We start from the raw sequence: 7,170 nt of genomic DNA, 5'->3' as shown, positions 1-7,170 counted from the left end.
CTGTAAAAAGAGACTCAAAGGAAACATATATTAAAATACAACATATAAAATATCTTGTGGAGTGTGTGAGACTGAAAGTTCTACAATTCTTGCTCAAACTTTGTTACAATAGGCTGCTTGCCTAATACCAAGCATTTGCCAACATTTATTATCAAGATGCATCTTTGAGTAACTATAGGGGAAATGTGGATACAAAAATTGGCACTCATAAGATGCTTCAAGAAATGTATGATACATGAAAGATATATATCTTTGTACCGTGTTAGCCAGTAGATAGAAGAATATTTAGAACTAGTTGAAGAGCCCGGCGTTGCCTGGGCATAGTAATCAACTGTGGTTAGTTATAACAAATTATAATGATTATATTGCACATAAAAACCGTGCATCTAATCCTATCCTGTGTGATACTGTCTGCTGAGCCGTGTATCTAATCCCATTCTGTGTGATACTGACTGCTGAGCCGTGTATCTAATCCTATCCTGTGTGATACTGTGTGCTGAGCTGCCTATCTAATCCTATCTTGTGTGATACTGTCTGCTGAGCGTGTATCTAATCCTATCCTGTGTGATACTGTCTGCTGAGCCATGTATCTATTCCTAGCCTGTATGATACTGACTGCTGAGCTGTGTATCTAATCCTATCCTGTGTGATACTGTCTGCTGAGCCGTGTATCTAATACTATTCTGTGTGATATTGACTGCTGATCCGTGTATCTAATCCCATTCTGTGTGATACTGACTGCTGAGCCGTGTATCTAATCCTATTATGTGTGATACTGTCTGCTTAGCTGTGTATCTAATCCTATCCTGTGTGATACTGACTGCTGAGCCATGTATCTAATCCTATCCTGTGTGATACTGTGTGCTGAGCTGCGTATCTAATCCTATCTTGTGTGATACTGTCTGCTGAGCTGTGTATCTAATCCTATCCTGTGTGATACTGTCTGCTGAGCCATGTATCTATTCCTAGCCTGTGAGATACTGACTGCTGAGCTGTGTATCTAATCCTATTCTGTGTGATACTGTCTGCTGAGCCGTGCATCTAATACTATTCTGTGTGATACTGTGTGCTGAGCCATGTATCTAATCCTATCCTGTGTGATACTGTTTGCTGAGCCGTGTATCTATTCCTAACCTGTGTGATACTGATTGCTGAGCTGTGTATCTAATCCTATCCTGTGTGATACTGACTGCTGAGCTGTGTATCTAATCCTATTCTGTGTGATACTGTCTGCTGAGCCGTGCATCTAATACTATTCTGTGTGATACTGTGTGCTGAACCGTGTATCTAATCCTATCCTGTGTGATACTGTTTGCTGAGCCATGTATCTATTCCTAACCTGTGTGATACTGTCTGCTGAGCCGTGTATCTAATACTATTCTGTGTGATACTGTGTGCTGAGCTGCGTATCTAATCCTATTCTGTGTGATACTGACTGCTGAGCCATGTATCTAATCCTATCTTGTGTGATACTGTTTGCTGAGCCATGTATCTAATCCTATCCTGTGTGATACTGACTGCTGAACTGTGTATCTAATCTGATCCTGTGTGATACTGACTGTTGAGCTGTGTATCTAATCCTATCCTGTGTGATACTGCCTGCTGAGCCATGTGTCTAATCCTATCCTGTGTGATACTGACTGCTGAGCTGTGTATCTAATCCTATTCTGTGTGATACTGTCTGCTGAGCCGTGCATCTAATACTATTCTGTGTGATACTGTGTGCTGAGCCATGTATCTAATCCTATCCTGTGTGATACTGTTTGCTGAGCCATGTATCTATTCCTAACCTGTGTGATACTGACTGCTGAGCTGTGTATCTAATCCTATCCTGTGTGATACTGACTGCTGAGCTGTGTATCTAATCCTATTCTGTGTGATACTGTCTGCTGAGCCGTGCATCTAATACTATTCTGTGTGATACTGTGTGCTGAGCCGTGTATCTAATCCTATCCTGTGTGATACTGTTTGCTGAGCCGTGTATCTATTCCTAACCTGTGTGATACTGTCTGCTGAGCCGTGTATCTAATACTATTCTGTGTGATACTGTGTGCTGAGCTGCGTATCTAATCCTATTCTGTGTGATACTGACTGCTGAGACATGTATCTAATACTATCTTGTGTGATACTGTTTGCTGAACCATGTATCTAATCCTATCCTGTGTGATACTGACTGTTGATCTGTGTATCTAATCCTATCCTGTGTGATACTGCCTGCTGAGCCATGTGTCTAATCCTATCCTGTGTGATACTGTCTGCTGAGCTGTGTATCTAATCCTATCCTGTGTGATACTGGCTGCTGAGCCATGTATCTAATCCTATCCTGTGTGATACTGGGCTCCCCCTGCAGTCTGTGTCAGAGGGTGGTCTGTGTTGGCACGGTAATAAATTGTGTTATTTCCAGCTTTACAGAAGGACGATAACACCATAGAAATGATAAGAATAATAGGCCTCAGTTACCACATCTGTCTACAAAGAAAACTGTTGCTGATAGCAACCAATCACAGCTCATTTTTCATCTTTTAAACAGCTCTGGGACAGCGTGACGAGTTTTGAGTGGCGACTTTTGTGTTTCGACTTTTATGTGGCGAGGTTGGTGTATGTGTGGTGAAATGTGTGCTGAGGGCGGTATATGTGTTGAAGCACGTGGTAGTGTGTGGCGGATTTTGTGTGTGTGTTCATATCCCCGTGTTTGGTGAGTATCCCATGTCAGGGCCCCACCTTAGCAACTGTACGGTATATACTCTTTGGCGCCATTGCTCTCATTCTTTCAGTCCCCCTTGTTCACATCTGGCAGCTGTCAATTTGCCTCCAACACTATTCCTTTCACTTTTTCCCCATTATGTAGATAGGGGCAAAATTGTTTGGTGAATTGGAATGTGCGGGGTTAAAATTTCGCCTCATAACATAGCCTATGACGCTCTCGGGGTCCAGACGTGTGACTGTGCCAAATTTTGTGGCTGTAGCTGTGACGGTGCGGATGCCAATCCCGGTCACACACACACACCCACATTGAGCTTTATATATTAGATTGAGAGTCCTCAGTGGTTGATACCCTTTAATGGCTAACTGAAAAGATGGTAACACATTGCAAGCTTTCGAGACTACGCAGGTCTCTTCATCAGGCATTGACTAATACAAAATCTGAAGAATAACATATTTATACACAAGAATTATTAATGTGTCACATGGATTTATGTCTTTTTACATCAGTTAAGGAATTTGCCCCTTAGACCTTCTGGGGTCATCACACAACACAGAACCAGATGCAATCAGAGGGCAATAAAACCTTCACACTGCTTATCTATGAACTGCTCCAATATTTATGCTTTTCTCTCTCCCACAATGACTATTCCACTTCACATCACTTGTCTTAGCTATTGGGTTATTTCTGTGCTGTCTTGTGTATAAATATGTGACTCTTCAGATGTTGTATTAGTCAATGCCTGATGAAGAGACCTGAGTAGTCTTGAAAGTTTGCAATTTGTTACCATCTTTTCAGTTAGCCATTAAGGTATCAACCACTGAGGACTCTCAATTCTAAATATTCTTCAAGAAATGTAGATATTTTATGCACTGGCTATCCTATATTATTCTAATATTGTTGTAATGCTTCTGTCATACTGCTTCAGTGCCACCATTCATTTTACCTTATAATGTAATGATAAGTTTTTAGGGGTTAACAAAATTCACAAGAGTAAAAAAATTCTTTGTTTTTATTTTCAGATAACAATAATTTTTTTTTTTTGCCTTCCATGGAGCTGGGTGAAGGCTTGTTTTTTGTCTGCTGGGTTGTATTCTTAATTGATACCATTTTGTGGTACACACAACATTTTGATAGCTTTTTATTATTTTTTTTAGATTTCAATCATTTTATATTCTGATAGAACTTTTCTGGACACAAGGATACCACATTTTGTTTATTACTGAAGAGGGAAAAGAGGGAACTTAAACCTGCAATGGTTTAATCGCACTATATACTGCAGTTCTATAGCATTGCAGTATGTAATGTAATTGCAGTTCTGTTATGAAGGCTGAGCTTTGCTGCAGATCTCAGGGGACAGCTAAGAGAACTTTCAGCAGGTTTTCAGCTGCCATGGTGACCCATCAGTTGTCTGTGATTGCGCCATTTAAATACCGCTGTTAGTGATTGACAGCAGCATCTTAATAGTTAACAGCAGCTCACTCTGGCTGTTGCTGTTACAGGAAGATGCCAGCTATGTAACAGAACTGATATCAGCTGTGTATTAAGCATACCCAGCTCCTGAGCCCGCTCCATACTCCTCACTGTGATCTGTGATGAAAATGTACATCACAGGTCATTAAGGAGATAAAGGCAATGTGTTATCAGTAGAGTTGAGTGAAACGGGTCGGTCAAATTAAAAAATAGCCGACTTTAGCTAAAGTCGGGTTTTGCCGATCGAAACCCGACCATAGCGTGAGGTCAGCCATGAGGTCGCTGAGCAGAGCGCCAAAGTCGTGTTACAAATAATGCTTCCAGCGCCTTTTCTCAGCCAATGATGGAGAACGCACACTGTGGGCAATGCGATGACATGCGCAGCGGCCACCACCATCTTAGAGAAGGGCTTTGAAGTGATTGGCTGGCTTTGTGTGACGTCACAGTGGGTATAAAAGGCCATGACCGCCGACCGCCATCTTACTTCTGCCGATCTTAGAATAGGGAGAGGTGCTGCAGCTGCTGATTCTGAATAGGGAGAGCGTTAGGCAGGGAAGAAGAAAAAAAAATTGCTTCTGCAGATAGCGCTTTTCACTGTAAGGCTACCTGCTAGCTGCATTGCTGTGTGCACACTGCTGTTCAAACTGCTTTTTTCAAAGCACTCCAACTTTTATTATTTTGTTCTGGTGAGTTACTGAGCGTTCATTTTTTCACACACTGTATAGCGGTGTACGCTCCTTACACACTACCGTGTACCGACTGGTATCACGGACAAATAGAAGCTATCTGTGTGTTACTCTGGAAAAATAAACCGAGGAGATTTTCCATTTTTCCAGACCTACATCTTAGAGAGCTGTCCGCTTTTCAAACAGTTTCGTATATCTGCTGTTTGATAACGGTCAAAACTAGACAGAGACAGCGTGTGTCAGTCTGTATAAAAATAAACGGAGATTGACAATTTTCCATACACACCGTACAGCGATGTACGCTCCTCACACACTACTGTGTACCGGCTGATATCATGGACAAATAGAAGCTATCTATGTGTGACTCTGGAAAAACAAGCCGAGGAGATTTTCCATTTTTCCAGACCTACATCTTAGAGAGCTGTCCGCTTTTCAAACAGTTTCGTATATCTGCTGTTTGATAACGGTCAAAACTAGACAGAGACAGCGTGTGTCAGTCCGTATAAAAATAGACGGAGATTGACAATTTTCCATACACACAGTATAGCGGTGTATGCTCCTCACACACTACCGTGTACTGGCTGGTATCATGGACAAATAGAAGCTATCTGTGCGTGACTCTGGATAAACAAGCCAAGGAGATTTTCCATTTTTCCAGACCTACACCTTAGAGAGCTGTCCGCTTTTCAAACAGTTTCGTATATCTGCTGCTTGTTAACGGCCAAAACTAGACAGAGTGTGTCACTCCGTATAAAAATAGACAGAGATTGACAATTTTCCATACAGACACCGTATAGAGCTGTCCGATTCTCAAACAGTATTGTATATCTGCCGTTCGCCTTACAGTCACATCTATACAGAGTCAGCGTGTGTGTGTGACACTCCGTAAATACATAAACGGAGATTGTTAGTTACACAAAAAACGCATGTAGCTGTACACTTCTGATACAGTTCCGTATTATCTGCTTGTTGGATTACGGTCAAATACATACTGTGAGAGCGTCTGTGGCTAACAAAATATATACGTAGATTTAATTTTTTTAATACACCTTACACAGGTGGACGCTCCTCATACAGTACCATCTCTCTGCTGGTATTTTTCCCAAACATGAGGAAGTATGGTGGAAGAGGCCACGGACGTGGGCAGGGGGCGCAGCTGGTACTGATGGTGGTGGTGCATCGGCTGGTTCTGGCAAAAGCACAATAGCAGCTAAGGCAGGAGGTGTTGAACCTGCGTCATTGTCTGGCCCAAGAAGGCCTGTAAGGTTGCCTTTTCTTGGAAAAGGAAAAACGCTTTTAAAGCCGGAGCATCAGGAACAGGTTTTGGCATACATTGCCGAAACAGCCACCAGCTCTATTGCCTTCTCTTCTGAACGTTTAAAACTTGCAAGCACGGAGATGTCAGTGCAGGGTTCTAGTCAGGAAAAACACCTTTCCTTGTGTCCTTCACCCCCACCAAAATTTAAGGATGCGGCAGCCCACACTTCAGATTACTCTATGGAGCTGTTTTCACATACCATGCCTGGGTTATCCAGAAAAATCCTGAATTCCCCAGTCCAAGATGAATCTTACATGGACTGCACTGATGCACAGCCACTGCTAGATGATTCTGCTGGTACATTGACCCTGAGCACTACATTGCCCTCGCAGTCTATTGTGCCAGAATCTGACCCTGATGAAACTCAGGTGACCCTTCCCACATACTATACCACCTTACACGGTGACACAGAGGAAGGTAAAGAGGAAGGTGCAGATGACTTTGAAAAGGAGGTGATGGATGACCCAGGTCTTGACCCGGATTGGCATCCATTGGGGGAGGAGGGTGGCACTGACAATAGTTCAGATAATGAGAAGGATCCGCAGCAGGCATTGACATCACAGCAGCAGTTATCTGGCAGGCCCGTAACTGTCCAAAAATGTGGAACAAAATCTAAAAGAGTTGCAGGACAGCTTGGCCAGACGGACAACTTAACACAGCGTGCAAGGCCAGAAAATATATACCATAGTAGGAAGAGTGCAGTGTGGCACTTCTTTGTCCAAAATCCAACTGATGAGGCAAAGGTTACCTGTAAGAAGTGCGGAAGGACGTTTAGCCGAGGTAAACAACTCAGAAATTTGAATACCAGTTGCATGCTTAGACCTTTAATCAACATGCACTTGCAAGCGTGGACAGACTACAAAAGCTCAGGTAGCACATGTGCACCTGCTCCGACTGAAGTTAGCCAGCAACGCTCCATCGCTTCCCCCACTGTAAGACCACCGGCACCATTAAGCACACCACTAGCACTAAACGTGGAGGTGTCGTCG

Source organism: Dendrobates tinctorius, unplaced genomic scaffold (assembly GCF_039654945.1).
Source record: "Dendrobates tinctorius isolate UK_male_01 unplaced genomic scaffold, ASM3965494v1 ptg000075l, whole genome shotgun sequence".
NCBI classification, from domain to species: Eukaryota; Metazoa; Chordata; class Amphibia; order Anura; family Dendrobatidae; genus Dendrobates; species Dendrobates tinctorius.
This window is presented reverse-complemented; position numbering follows the sequence as displayed.